General features: G+C 46.2%; 1 long non-coding RNA gene across 1 annotated transcript; it reads right to left on the bottom strand.

Annotated features, from left to right (window-relative positions):
• Positions 1-1,211: 1,211 nt before the first annotated feature.
• Positions 1,212-3,812, bottom strand: LOC310754705. Its single transcript, XR_014543960.1, has 2 exons — positions 3,078-3,812; positions 1,212-1,616 (listed from the first exon to the last, which is right to left on the bottom strand). It is a non-coding gene; the product is annotated as an uncharacterized lncRNA (long non-coding RNA).
• Positions 3,813-15,523: the final 11,711 nt, after the last annotated feature.

A 15,523-nucleotide genomic window follows, 5' to 3' on the forward strand; every position in this document is an offset into this window, starting at 1 on the left:
AAGGGACAGTACCTTAGTGGTAAATGCACACCAAACCTCACAGGGTTGTTGTGGGGATAAAATGAGGTTGTGGTGTGATAGGAATTTTATGGTCTTAGATATATTGTAATGTTCATAAATGTACCAACCAAGCACATATATAGATCAGCACAGGAAGGCCAACCTGGAACCTTTTTGATTCCTAAACTGACCAAATGTTTTCTTTGCTAGGTCAAAGTGGGAAACCTCCCCATTGTCTCTTTCCTCACAAATCCTGTCTTAAGGACACATTTAAGATATGAATAGGGTGTGAGCCTGTGACCTGGCCCAGGAACTAAGTATTTATCACTACTAAAGAATGGCCAGGGTCCCCAGGCAATCCAATCAAGTAACCTGCCAGACAGGAGATAAACAACAACAGGAGAAAACCAAAACAAACAAAAAAAATTTCTTTCCAGTAGCACCTTAAAGACCAACTAAGTTAGTTCTTGGTATGAGCTTTCGTGTGCATGCACACTTCGTCAGATACGGCTACCTTTCTGTAGGAGAAAACCAATATTCAAATTTGTTTTAGACTGCCTTTTCTGTGATGTAGGTGTGATGTATCTGAGGGGTGGTCTTAGGCTACACCCCTTCTGTGATGTATGTATGATGTTTCTGGGGGTGGTCTGGATCTACACGATGGGAATTTGAAAAGTCTTTATAAGGCCTTGCATGCCATTTTTCTGGGTCCCTCCTCTCTCCTGCGGGTAAGGGGAGCACCCTGTTGCAACAGATCAATAAAGATCAGGCTTACTAGCTGCTTTGCTTCTCAGTATTCTCTGGTTGGCCTCTGTTATTCTCTCCTACCAATAGGGAACCTATGTAAGGACTCTATATGGGCTCTTGGATACCCCATAAGGGAAAAGGGCAATTTTTGTTTACAACAGTGGGACCATGGACACAACCTCAAGTTTGTTGGAGGAACGTGGTGGAATATAAAGCCAATTAATCAATTAATAATAATGTTACCCTCCCCCCTCCACTGCTGTGTGGCACCCACATCCAAACCATTCCCTGCCCCCAGCAGCCCTAGCCTGAACCAGCCTCCCACCTAAGAGTCCAGTGAGGGTACTTCTCCAAAGAGTTAGTGTGTGTGTTTTGGGGAGTGGGTTTACGGACTCAGTTCTCCAGGCAGCGGCTGCACCAAAACCCATTTCTTTGCCACTTAGATGCAATTAGAGACATTTAGATAACAAACTGCTGCATTAAATTTAATTATCCCAGCAGTAATTGGTTGCACTGAGAGGATGCTAAGCCCAGCACAGAGGGCAACTAATTAACCAGCGGAGCCGGGCGGCGGGGGCTGAGCCTGAACCCGATAAAGATACCACCACCCAGGTCGCCTTCTGCATCTGACCTGCTGACCTAACTACAGCCAAGGGTCTGCCCTCTGCGGAAACAGGTTTTCTCCCCAGAGCCTTCCAGTCCAGGAATAGGGGCAGAAGTCATCTAAAAAGAGGTCATCTGAGCATGCGAAGAGAACCTCTCTCTCACAACAGAAACCCTTCAGTGGTTCTTCACTCTTGAGGAATTGGGTGGGGACACCTTCCAGGTCCGAGGCCATGGATTCCAGGAGAAGTTGTGCTCTGCACTTTCTATTAAAAAAAAAAAGCAATTGAAGCAGTGACTAATTTCTTTTTTGTATTTTAAAAAAAAAGTGTCAGGTCTTAGGCATAGGGTTGGCCATAGGTCCAGAATTTCCTGGATGTAGCTAGGATTTGCCCATCGGAAACAGTGTCCAGGTGAAAATCACTGCAATGTCTGGGAAAATCCAGACATATGGCAACCCATGTAGGAAGTGTAGGTTATGGTGAATTTTCTTTAAAATAGCTCAAAAACTTGTGTGCGGATTTTCACTTTTTGAATTATGGCAAGCCTATCTAGTAGGGTCCCTTCAAAGGCTCACCATCTAGTCCTAGACGCCAGGTGCGGAGCTACACATCCTGTGCATGCCCAGAGTTTCTCTTATTTACCTATTCCGGCCCAGGGAATAGGTAAATAAGAGGAACACCATGCCACAGACAAGAAAATGCCTCACAAGGATTTGTACGTCACAGCTTATTATCCCCTTTCCTGGGGTCAGCGTGGGGCTTCCAATTCTCTCTGACCCCTCTGCAGCCCTGCCCACAGAAGCCTTGGCTCCTGCTCCCCACTTTTGACAAGCCTTGCAACAGCTGGGCTGCAGCTTCCTTGGTTGCCCTGCATGACTTTGCAACAGATCGAGCGCTTCTGCTGAATGCAGACTGCCTCCAGTGCAGACCTTTAGGTGCTGTTGCACAACTTCCAGCTGGAGGTCTGGAATGGGCTCTGGCTGGAGTGCAGCCGTGCTAAGCCTGCTCCAGGCAGCTGCTCATAAAGGCATTCTGCTGGTGCCTCCACCATTGCTGCTGCGGCAGCAGTTCCTATTGGCCTCCAAACAGCTGCTAATATATGGCCTGGGCAAGAGTGAGAAGAACAGGCAGCCTCTGGGCATGTGCAGAAGGCCATCTTGGCTTCAGGGGATGGAGCCCTGTGCTTTTAATAGTTGGGCACTCATATGATTTTTATTTATTCCATAGAATTTAAATACTGCTTGATTATTATTATTATTTGTAGCACCCTTTACAAACTGCAGTTCCCAGGATTCTTTGGGAGAAATGTGCTTTTAATGCCTGTTTTTCCTGCAGCAGGCATGCTCAGCTACCCCTCTGGAAGCTCAATCCCACAGAAAGCTGTGACGGCCACCAACTTGGATGGTTTTATGCAGGAAAGGCTATCAATGGCCACTAGGCACGATGGCTATGCTCTACCTCCACAGTCAGTGGCAGTAACGTTTGTGAACAGTAGTTGCTGGAAGATGCAGGAAGGGAATACAGAATGCTCTTGTTTCCACAGGCCTCTGGTTGGCCACTGTGAGAACAGGATGCTGGACTAGACAGGCCAATGTGGCCTCATCCAGCAGGCACTTCTTATGTCCTTACGTGGTTCAAGGGTAGAGATTGTGAGAAGGCATCTTCCAAAGCAACCCCACCCCGCAAATAGCTTTGGGGCCTTCTTGCCTCTAGCCTAGCCCTCACCCCTTTTCCTGTTCCCACTGGAGTCTTCTTTTGCTTGCCACGCCTGCAGGCTCTCTTCCGGCCAACGCTGCCAATGACGGATCTTAAAAACTTGGGGTCGGTGAGATTTGGCAATCGCAGCACCTTGCGCCTGCTGGACCTCCTGAGCGGAGTGGGTTGTGTCTTGCTCCTCGTGAAGTAGGGTGAAATGTGAGGAGTGTTGCAAGCCGGTGCAGAGGCAGAAGGTCTGGCTGAGATGGTAGAGCACGGCTTCTCTGTCAGGGGCTTCTTCCTAACCCAGTGGAACACCAGTATCATACGCCTCTTAGATGGGTTGGACATGCTGAAGAAGGTGCTGGAGGCCCAAAGACCAGGGTGACTTCAGAGCGGAGGACGCAGCAGGCAGTTCCCTATCAATGGTGCCAAATCCAAGCAAATGTTAGCTCCAGTCCTGTTAAATCAATCCAGCAATTATGGACGTTAAATAAGGGATTAATTCCTCAGGCAGTAGGAAAAGACTTTCTGTGGCTTTTTAATATCTGGGAGCTCCCAACTACTGCCACTGTTGACAGCCTGTTGCCCCTTCACTCTGCTTGAATGGGTTATGTCACAATGGTTCCTTCATCAGGTGTTTGTGAGCATGAAAATGCTGTTGGGAGTTTCAGCAGTGAAGGCTCAGGCATAACATACTGTTTGAAAGTCTGAACATTTCCTCTTTTTTTATTTAACAAAATTTATATACTACTTTTATAATTTATATACAAATTATTAGGAGAGTAAGTTGAAAATATACTGTAGTTTATTCCCTTATAGGCTAGTTTACATACTTTATTCCTTCTTATACCTCTATCCCACCTTTCCTCCACAGAGCATACACACTTCAGCCTCCACCTTCTCCATTTTATCCTGACAGCAATATTGTGAGCTAGGGCCATAGCTCAGTGGTAGAACAACTGCTTAGCATGCAGAAGGCATCAGGTTCAGTCCCCAGCATCTCCTGGTGGGACTGGGAGCGTTCCCTCTGCGCTTCAGAGGCTTCGCGTTGCTATCGCTGAAGCCAAGGAGCCTGCATTCGCTCCACAGGACGCACACACATTTCCCCTTAATTTTGGAGGGGGAAAGTGCGTCCAATAGAGCGAAAAATACGGTATATGTTGGCAGTTCCATAAGGACTGCCGTACGTCAGGAATTTCCCAGATATATCTGGAATGCTGCAGTGGAAATAGACAAATTTTTCTGGGAATTTCCGGACGTATGGCAGCTCAGCAGCTTTGGGCAAAACTGAAAAAAGCTCAACAGCTTTGCCCCAAAATAAGGCAACCCTAATTTATTTTATGCCATACTCTGCCCTGGTGGGGTATAAAATCTCTTTAATAAGCCAGGAAACAATAAATAACAGCATGTTGGGGGGACTGTCCCAGAACTCAAGAGTAAATGAACTGAGCGTGGAAGCAGAAACTAGCCCCTCATTACTACATGCTGCGTTGGCAAGTTCAGCTGTGATCCCGTGATCACTTTACCTGGGATTAGGGACTATTGGACACAGGGGAGCTGAATTCTGAGTGATGTTCTTGGCATCTGTCTGTCTCGACTCTCAAGAGACAATGGAGTGCGCCTCTGGCGGTGAAGTCAAACCGCCACATTAGCAGCACTGAAGTGACCTCCCTGGGGCACAAGCCTGGGCGGCGTGTCTGGAGATCCTGGGCTGCCCACGTGATAAGACTTCCATTCTCTGCCTTGCTGATGTGGTGCAAAGGGAAGCAGAGGTATATGTTTGTCGCCAACTTGGCTGCAGGAGTTACTGGAAGGAGGCGTACAGTCATCCAGCTGTCTTAGGGAATCCCAGATTTGTATAGGGTTTACGCCTTAGCCTCAGTGCTTTTTTCTGGGGGTATTCAAGGGTACGCAGTAATGGCACTTTCCCCCCCTAGAAGTAAAAGCACTGGTTTAAAGTGTGGCATTTACTGTATCAACCTCATGGTGAGGACCAGCACCAGTTTTCTAGAAGAAAAGCACTGCTTAGCCTTAAATCATCATCATCATCACAGTTCATGAACATGTTGCAGCTGAGCTAGGTGAAAGTACTTGACAAAGAGTTTGTGAGGGGCACGGACTTGTGAAAAGTCTCAGAGGCCAGGTAGGAAGGAATGAGGCAGCCACATTCAGCCTTTGGGTCTGGGGTCCCCATTCCAGTTCAGTGTACCTGTTCAGGGTCAGAGCTTCAAAGAGCCCTTTGTCTTCCAGCTTTGTCTTGTGTGGCTGCAAAACTCACAGGCCTGCTTGTAGCTTCGTCTGTAGCAGCCTGGAGTGCCTGCTCTATCATGCTCCAAAAAAGGCTGGTTTACAGTTGGGATCCTTGTCATATTGGCCTCTGTCAGGACTCCTAACTCATGCTTAAAATCCCCACCTCTTCCTCCTTGGTGAATGGATGGGGAATGGACAGATCTGTCAGTTTCATTTTATCTCATTTTCTTTTATTTTTCCTAGTCTTAATTTTCATATTTTCACATTTTTAAGTCCTCATGAAAATTCATCAGCATTTTAGCACCCTTCTTATGCACATTCCCCTGGTGTAACACATGCTTGCTGGTTATTTTCACCAATATATGTGTTTTTTAAAAATATGTGCACTTTTTTTAGTTGGACAGCTGCCGCGCAATATTTGGAAGTGCAAATTTCAAAGGGCAGCTGTGCTTGGGGTTGCGTATTGTTTCAGGGAGCGTGAATTAGGTCGCTCTGCATTTAAAACGTGGACTGAACTGAACTTGTCTCCCCATCCTTCCTTATTATGCTGATCTCTTGCGTTGTGCCTCCGAAGCGGCTCAGCTCTTCCTCTGCTGCTAAATGAAGCACCTTTGCGAGTTCTGTGGGGGAGAAAAAAGCCTTCCCCCCCCCCCACTTTCTCCAGCACGGCCTTGTGAGAGTGTGTTCACTGAAGCCCAGATGGCTTGCTCCCTTCCCTCCAAGTTTCCTGCTGCCTGCTGGGCCAAAAAAACACTGTTGTAATAACCACAAGATGCTTCAGCAAATAGGAAAATCACATTGAGTTGTTTGGTTTTTAATTAGCCATTCCGCTCCTGCTATCCCAGCTGCAGCTCCCACCAGTCACTGGCTTGGGTCCTGGAAGCCATGCTTCTACCTACGTTCTGCTCACTTTGTGGGACCTCCTATGCCTTTTTCGGAGCAATCCAGGCACATAAAGCCAAGTCCTCCCATCTACACATTGCCACCCACCCCCAACACTTGCTGGTTCTGGAAACCCCTGGGGCGGCAGCAATCGCTGCCTGTCTTTTCAGCCTCTTAAAATTGCAGGTTTATGAATGGAGACGAGAGAGGGGCAGGCCTTGGAGCTGAAACAAAGAGGGTGGTGGCTTTGTGGTTGAGTTCCTTGCTGATCTTTCAGCCAGCCGATAAATGCAACCATTTTGTGCAGTGGTTCTAATCCAGTCTTTTATACTACAAATCCAATGAGTCCCACCATCGTTAGGGCCATAGGACAGGGGGGATAATGGGTGTTGCAGTCCAAAACCTCTGGAGCGCACCAGGCTGAGAGGAAGAATGCAAGAAGAGCCTGCTGGATCAGGCCAATGGCCCATTTGGTCTAGCAATCTATTTTCACAGTCAGGGGGTGTACCTAGGCTTTGGCCCAGGGTGTGTGTGCAAAAAACATGCCTCTCCACTCTGGTTCGCAGTGGCTATGAAACCTGTTCATCCTTGCACTCCTTCTGTGAGGGGCAAGAGTTACAGGAGCAGGAAAATGGGAGGGAGGAAGCAGAAGGGAAAGCAGCAAACAGAGATGATGAGGAAGGAAGGCAGGAAGGAAGATGGACTGACAAGAGGAGGAGGAAGAGCAGAGCAGACCCTAATGGCCGTGGAGAAAGTCACTGGCAGAGTGCAAAAGGCACTGAAAAGCAAACTTCTTAAGTTTCTAGTCCATGGTCTTTACAGGCTTTGGAGGCACCAAGGCTAGATCTACACTCACCTTTTAAATGTTATTAGAACAATATTAGAAATGTCATTCTAAAACGTCAAGACAGGAAGAGTCCTCTTTGCTTTCCCCCTTTTGTGTTTCCACACGGTCTACCCGGTTTCTGGTACAGGATAGCTCTGCAGCACCCTCTGGTGTCACACTTCAACAACGCATTGTGAGCACTGAAAAAGAATGTCAGGTGGCTATATGGTTATCAGAACCATTCCTTAACTATTTGTTAAGGTTTTTTAAAAAAATGAGTGTAGATCTGCCCCAAGGCAGCTCCTTGTTAAGGGTACAAGGGAGCCTAGGTCAGCCTCTGTCCACAGTGACCAACTGGGTGCCTGTGGGAAGCCCACAATCAGGATTCAAGCACAAGAGCCATTTCCCCTCCTGTGGTTTCCAGCAACTGGTACTCAGAAGCATTTGCTGCCCCTGGTTGCGGAGGCAGAGCATAGTCCTCATGGCTAGCAGCCACTGATAACCTTCTCCTCCATGAATTTGTCTCATCCTCTTCCAGAGCCATCTACACTGGCGACCATGACGTTCTAGCATCTAGCGTTGCATTGTGGTGTTTATTCCCCCTAGTGGTGTAGAAGATCCAGTCACAGTGCACACCTGGGTTCGGAAGATGCAGCCTACTGGAGGCTTAAGCCAGTTCTCTAATGTCTGAAGCTATTGTACAAATGCACACAGTTGGCATAAGCGGGAGCAGTTTCTTCCTGCTCCAACAAAGCAAATGGACTATTCCCACATCATCTCTTCAGATGCACCCTTGCACCCCCAGGTGCTGTTAGCTTACTGCATTCAAAACTCAGCTCAGACCCCTCTGCCTCTCTCTCAGAACTAACTCCATTTTCCTCTGAAAGCTACAGTTCCCAACACCCTTAATGAACAGCAATTCCAAGTGTTATTTGGAGGGAAGTCATGCATTTTAAATACATGGTTGTTGCATGCAGCCCCAGTAAAAAAAATTGTAATGCTATTTGGAGATGGGACTGTGAGCTGAGCGCTTCAAGCAGGTAATTAATGATCAGCTGGGTTCATGAACAGAGACACACTCTAATGTGCAAGGAGGTTCTTGGGTGGTTGCTGATGTTGTTGTTCGGTCACCACAGCATTGGATTGGGTGAGGGGGGAGAAGGAAGGTTGGGGGCTTGGGACCCAATCACTAGCTCAGAGAGCACAATCACACAGCACCTATTTAAAGCGCATGATTTCCTCGGGGAGAATCCTGTCATGTCCCATCAATTTGCCTGACCCTTCCAAGATATGTATGGGTGAAATATATGGCATAAAGTAGGTATTCCAACTTGGCAAGGTTGCATTTCAGCTGATGGGGGGAGTTTACAGTCCCAAACACGTGGGCTGCACTAGGTGGAATAAGGCTTCCTTGCAGAAAGATTACCTGCCACTCCACCCAGATCTAATATGTGGGGCTGGCAATCACTCCAGGTTTGGGACAGACACGATGTGTTGCTTAAGGTGAAAAATTGCTTTGATTTGGGTTGTGTTTTTTTAAAAACAACTACAGTACCTGGAATGGTGGAAAATCCTTGCCACTGCCACGAAGTAACTTTGGAGGAGCAAGCACTCCCCCTGCTGGTTGTTATTATTGCTGCGATTATTTATTAATTTTTCATACTGCCCTTCACTAGAAGAGCACAGAGTGGTTCACAACATAAAAATACAAAACAAGAACACAAAATACATAATAGAACAGAAAAAAACAGAAAAAAACCAATAACTCCCTCCCTCCCACAGACAGCACATTTAAAAGACCATCAATTGTTAATCAATGTAAGTAAAGAAATGTTTCTGCCTGGTGCCTAAAGATATGTAATGAATGCATCAGGTGCGTCTTTCTGGGGAGAGCATCTCAAAAGAGGGGAGCCACCACAGAAAAGGCCTGTTCTAGTATTGCCACCCTCCAGACCTCTCATGGAAGGGGCACATAAAGAAAGACCTCAGATGATGACCGCAGGGTCTGGGTTGGTTCATATGAAGAGAGACAGTCCTTGAGATATTGTGGTCCTGAGCCCTCTAAGGCCTTATTGGTCAAAACCAGCACTTTGAATTGGGCCTGGAATAGAACTGGCAGTCAGTGCAGTTGGGCCAGGATGAGTGTAATACAGTGGTACCTCGGGTTAAGTGCTTAATTCGTTCTGGAGGTCTGTTCTTAACCTGAAACTGTTCTTAACCCGAAGCACCACTTTAGCTAATGGGGCCTCCTGCTGCCGCCGCACCGCCGAAGCACGATTTCTGTTCTCATCCTGAAGCAAAGTTCTTAACCCGAGGTAATATTTCTGGGTTAGCGGAGTCTGTAACCTGAAGCGTATGTAACCCGAGGTACCACTGTAGTCTCAAATCGTCTTACCCCAGTGAGTGACCTGGCCGCCAAATTCTGCACCAGCTGAAGTTTCTGAAGCATATTGAGAGGCAGCCACATGTATAACATGTTTCAGTATTCCAACCTAGAGGTTACCAGAGCATAGATAACAGAAGTTAGGCTGTCCCTCTCCAGATAGGGATGCAGCTGGGCCACAACCAAAGCTGATGGAATGCACTCCACATCACTGGGGTCACTTGAGCCTCAAGCAACAGGAAAGGATCCAGAAGAACCCCCAAACTATGTAGGTGCTCATTCAAAGGGGATCTATACTCCTCAAGAGCAGGCAGACTCCCATCCATCCAGTCTAGGGAACCGCCCACTAACAATGCCTCAGTCTCATCAGAATTTCATGCAGTCCATTACCAAGACAAGGCAACAGTCCAGCACTTCCACTGCCTCTCCTGAAGATGTAAAGGAGAAGGAGAGCTGATGCCTTGTGCAGGTGCAGCATGGACGACACCCTTTGTGGAAAAGCTGCAGTGTTTTAGTTTAGAGAAAAGGCGAGTAATAGGCAACGTGAAAGAATTTTATAAAATTATCCACAGGAAAGGGATAGAGCACATAAGACTAGAACTTGTGAACATCCAACAAAGCTGAGTGTTGGAAGATGCGGGACAGATTTTAAAGAGGTCCTTCATGCAATGCATAGTTGAACTATGGAACTCACTCCTGCAGGAGGCGACCAGCCTAGATGGCTTTAAAAGAAGATTGGGCAAATCCATGGAGGAGGAGGAGGAGGAGGCTGCCAAGGGCTACTAGCCATGATGGAAGCTCTGCTCTGCTCTGCCTCTGAAGTTGGAGGCAGCAGTGCTTCTGAATCCCAGTTGCTGGAAACTGCAGGAGGGCAGAGGGCTCTGTGCTCGGGTCCTGCTTGTGGGTTTCCCATAGGGGCATCTGGCTGGCCATGGTGAGAACAGGATGCTGGACAAGATGGGCCTCATCCAGCAGGGCTCTTCTTGTGTTCTTAATCCTATAAAAACTAGGTGGTTGGATGTGGGCAATGCTTTCAAATGGTTCCAGGTTCCAAGGGGCAAATAGATGAAGCTGGTGGGTCTGGGCTGCTTGCTCTCTTGTCTGCCTTCAACTGAACATATTGAATGAGGTACTGCTGCAGTTATGGGGCAGTTATGGTGGTGGAGGAAATAAAATACATTGTGGAGTTGGGAGACCCAGCACCTTCTGCTTGTGGCATCTCTCTCCGGCTGGACCATCACAGTGGGTTGAAAGCTCCTCCCACTCAGTGGGGTGACTCTGGGGCAGGGATGTCCCCCGCAAAAAACAGCTGCAGCTGTATTACCAGAGACACGCAAATCTGCCCAGAGCTGCATGCAAATCTTTGGGCAACCTCTGGTTTTTGTGGTGGTCTCTTCCACTGTCTCAGAGCAGATTTCTGCCTGTGGGTCTCCAGAGGTTGTTGGAATCCCAAAACCCATCAGCCCCAGCCAGCATATCCAATGGGCAGGGATATCGGGAGTTACACCCCAGCAATAACTCAAGGGCAACAGGCTGCCATATAATCTCACAGCCCTAACATTTCTCCACTGGTGTTCAGAATATTCATAGGCAGATGGTGGCTGCTCCTTCTCAAAGCTCATCAGTCTTATTTAGCCCAGCTATGCTGGCAGGGGCTGATGGGAGTTGTAGTCCAAAACACCTCACTCACTCATATGCCCCTCTGTGGCCCAGAGAGCGTCCATCCCAGACTTCTCTGACCTGCTTTCCTCCAGATGTTGGACTCCAGCTCCCATCAACTCCAGCCAATCATACAGCCCATGGTCCAGAGCAGCTTTTATTAGCCCTGGGACTCCAAATGTTACACAACTACAACTCCCATCATTCCTAACCAGCAAGGCCAGTTGTCAGGGATGGTGGGAGCTGTAGTTCAATAACACTTGAGGACCCGAGATTGAGAAAGGCTGGTCCAGAGTCAGGATGGGAGTTCTTGGGCGAAACGGATGTAGAGCAGAAACTACAGGCAGAACTCTGGGGGAATTTAGAGCAGCACTGCAAACATTTCCGATTCATCAGGGAAATAGCAGCAACTTTAAAAACTTCCTCACCTCCACCACCAAATCACGGTAAGTTGTTTAATAGAGTTGTGGGTGGGGACAGGAGAGGGACCAGGAATGGATTTTTGTGGGAAGGGACTTCTGTGTTTGCTTGTGCTGATTACGTCGTACGTCCAGAGAGGGGCACCCTTGCTCCTTTAATTATTCGTGTACGTCTGCTTGGCGTGAGGTGCTATTTTGTACCTGGCTCAGGTTTGTTTATCTTGGCACTCTAGCAAACAACATTAAGAATAGATCCTGCAAGCTGGGAGCCTGCCCACCCAAGTCTAAGGGAAGTAATCTTTGACTTGCTTTTGGCTCCTTCCCAGGTTCCCTCCCAATCTGCCAACTCCCCTCGCCTGCTTTCCATTCTGCTTACCAGCAGGTGGCAACAGCGCCTCTGATTGAAGACTGGATCTCATGCAAAATAAGGAGCCCACACATTCACAAACCACCCCTTTTGTTGCAAACCCACAAGAGGAAAGGCAGGGCTAGGGAACCCACCCTTCAGAGAATCCTAGAATTGTAGGGTTGGAAGGTACTCCAAGGGGTCATCTAGTCCAACCCCCTGCAATGCAGCAATTGCAGCTGAAGAATCCATGACAGCTGGCCATCCAACCTCTACTTAATCGCCTCCAGTGAAGGAGAGTCCACCTAACCCAAATGCTTAGAGCTGCAGCATTCACACACACCTTACCAACATAGAATCATAGAATTTCTGCCGGGGAGGCATCTAAGGGACAACATAAGAAACCTGATAAATATAATTGAATACCTTGAAGTCAGAAATGAGAAACAGGCAGTATTAATGTTCATAGACGTGGAAAAAGCGTTCGATAATGTTTCTTGGCATTTCATGAAAGAAAACTTACAAGTATTAGGAATTGGTGAAATTTTTTTGAGAGGTATTGACACGATTTATTCGGACCAAAAAGCAAAGTTAATAATTAATAACAACATATCAGATAATTTTGAGATAACTAAAGGTACTAGGCAGGGATGTCCTTTGTCTCCCTTGCTATTTATTACAGTCCTAGAGGTCTTGAACAAGAGGCTAAGAGAATCATCAGAAGTCAGAGGCATTAAGGTGGGACGAAAAGAATTTAAGTTAAGAGCCTTCGCAGATGATCTAGTCTTAACGTTGGAAGAACCAAGACAAAGTGTGAAAGAGGCAATAAAAAGAATGGAAGAGTTTGGGAAGGTATCAGGGTTTAAACTCAACAAAAACAAGACGAAAATGCTAGCAAAAAATCTGAAGAAAGAAGAGATGGAAGAATTACAAGTAGACTCAGGAATCGCGATAGCTAAAAAAATAAAATATTTAGGAATTTGGATGAAAACAAAAAATATAAACCTGTACAAGGACAACTATGAGGTGGTATGGAAAGAAATTAAGAAAGATGTGGACATATGGAGCAGACTAAAATTGTCATTATTAGGAAGAATCTCTGTGATAAAAATGAATATACTACCTAGACTGTTATTTTTATTTCAAGCAATACCAGTGGTAAAAGGGATAAGACAATTTAAGGATTGGCAAAAAAAATTTAGCGAAATTTGTCTGGCAGGGGAAAAGGCCAAGGATAAAAATGAAGATACTAGTAGATAAGAAAGAAAGAGGAGGTTTTGATTTACCAGACCTGACTTTATATTATGAAGCTTCGTGCTTGATATGGTTAAAAGATTGGCCGACTTTAGAAAATACTGACCTATTAGATCTAGAGGGCCACGACAATAGATAGGTTGGCATTCGTACCTATGGTACAACAAAGTAAAGGTACATAAAGGTTTTCTAAACCATGTGATCAGGAAATCTTTATATGAAGTATGGGATCGGAATAAAAACCTCCTGGAAAGAAAGACACCGTGGTGGATATCACCAATTGAGGTGCTGACAACAAAAAAAGTAAACATGGAAGGGGAAAGAGTAACATATGAGGATATTACTAGGAAAACAGACCAAGGGATAAAGCTCAAACCATATGACCAAATTGAAAAGATGTTAACAGGGTGGCTGCAATACCACCAGATCAGTGACTTATTAAAGGAAGATAAAAAGAGAAATGGGTTTGAAGATAAAAAATCGAAATTCCAAATCGAGTTAATAGACTGTAAAGATAAAATTTTATCAAGAATGTATAGTTTATTGCTAGAATGGTATACAAAAGATGAAGAAGTAAAGGAATCAGTGATAAAATGGGCAGTTGATATTGGGCATAACATTGAATTGGATGCGTGGAAAAGATTATGGAAGGAGGGTTTGAGATTTACAGGATGCATGGCTTTAAAGGAAAACTTGCTAAAAATGATGTATAGATGGCATTTGACGCCAGTAAAATTAGCTAAAATGTATAGGAAAAAAGATAGAAAATGTTGGAAATGTAAAAAGGCAGATGGCGATTATTTCCATATGTGGTGGACCTGCGATAAGGTAAAAAAAAATTGGGAATCAATTTATAATGAACTCAAAAAAATATTTAGATATACTTTCCCCAAAAGACCGGAAGCGTGTCTATTAGGCTTAATAGGAACAGAAATTAAAATAGAAGATCAAAATTTGTTCATGTATGCTACAGCTGCCGCGAGGACCCTTCTGGCCCAAAGATGGAAAGTACAAGATATACCAACTATTCAGGAGTGGCAGGCGAAGTTGACAGAATATGCAGAACTTGCCAAACTGTCAGGGAGGATCCGGGACCAGGGAGATCAAAGATACCAAAATAACTGGAGTAAATTTATTGAATATTTAAAGAAGAATTGTAAAGAGGTCAAGACACTAGCAGGATTGACATAATACCTCCAATGTATAATAGTACTAATATGAGAATGATGTGTGTGATGGAAAGAGGATAAATATACCAATTGTGGGGAGGGAGGGGGGTCGCGACTCGGCAGAGTCAAAGGGAATGTATGGTGCTATTACAATTTGTTGGAAAAGAATATGTAAGGAAAACAATAAAAATTCACTTGGAAAGAAAAAGAAAAAAAATCATAGAATTGTTGATTTGGAAGGGACCTTGAGGGTCATTTAGTTCAACCCCCTGCAGTGCAGGAATCTCGACTAGATTCTACATGACAGATGGCCATCCTACTTCTGCTTAAAAACCTCATGGAAATTGTCTCCCACTGAGCAAAATTACATGGTATGGGAAAAGGAGATGCTGGAGCTGTTTCCTAGAGGGGGCACAACACACAGTTGAATCCTGCACCCACCATAGACACTTAGAGCACGGAAGCTGAACCAGTGGCAGATTTGGTAGTCCTAGTTCTTCACATGGTTCTAGTGCAAAAAATAAAAATGAAAAATTGAACATGGCCTGGTAGCAAATGGGAAGTCCATACAGGAGTTAACAACAATGTCATGTGTTGGCAGTAGTTTTGTCCTATCGCCAGCCTAGCCGCAGCATTGTGCTCTAGCTTAAGCTTCCAAGAGCAGCCACACAGAGAGAGCTTTGCATGCACAACTGCATTTTGATTGCAAGGGAATGACCATGGCTTGGTGGCAGAGCACCTGCTTTACATGCAGAAGGTCCCAGGTTCAATCCCCAGCATCTCCAGGGAGAGGCCACTGCCTGTAACCCTGGAGAGCTGCTGCCATGCCTATGTCAGTACTGAGCGAGAGGCGCCCACCCACAGTGGCAGAGCTTCATGCTCCGGCAACAGGGGGCGGAGAGCAGGCGGGGCAGGGCTGGCGTGCGTCCCAGGGGTGTGGTGTGCCGTCCGCAGGGGTGTCGTGTGCATCCCAGGGGCAGGGGGCAGCCGCGATGGCACCCCACCAGGATTGCGCTGCTGGGGGCGATGCGCTCCCCCCCCCCGCACTCCTCTTCCTCTGCCAGTGGGCACCCATAGTCTGACTCAGTATAAGGCGGCTTCCTGTATTCTTTTGTCTCCTGTAAGAATTCTGCGGTGTTCTGTGGCAAGTGCAACATAGCAGAGTTAGGGTGCCGTTTTCAAGTCTGGGCAAGGCTGATTCAAAACTTACTATTTTCAATGTATTTCTGTGTCCTGACTTCCTCCTAGAAATATGGCACTGAAAGCAATTAAGACATTTTCATTA

The sequence above is a fragment of the Podarcis filfolensis genome (genome assembly GCF_964270895.1).
Source record: "Podarcis filfolensis genome assembly, chromosome: Z".
In the NCBI taxonomy this organism is placed as follows: domain Eukaryota; kingdom Metazoa; phylum Chordata; class Lepidosauria; order Squamata; family Lacertidae; genus Podarcis; species Podarcis filfolensis.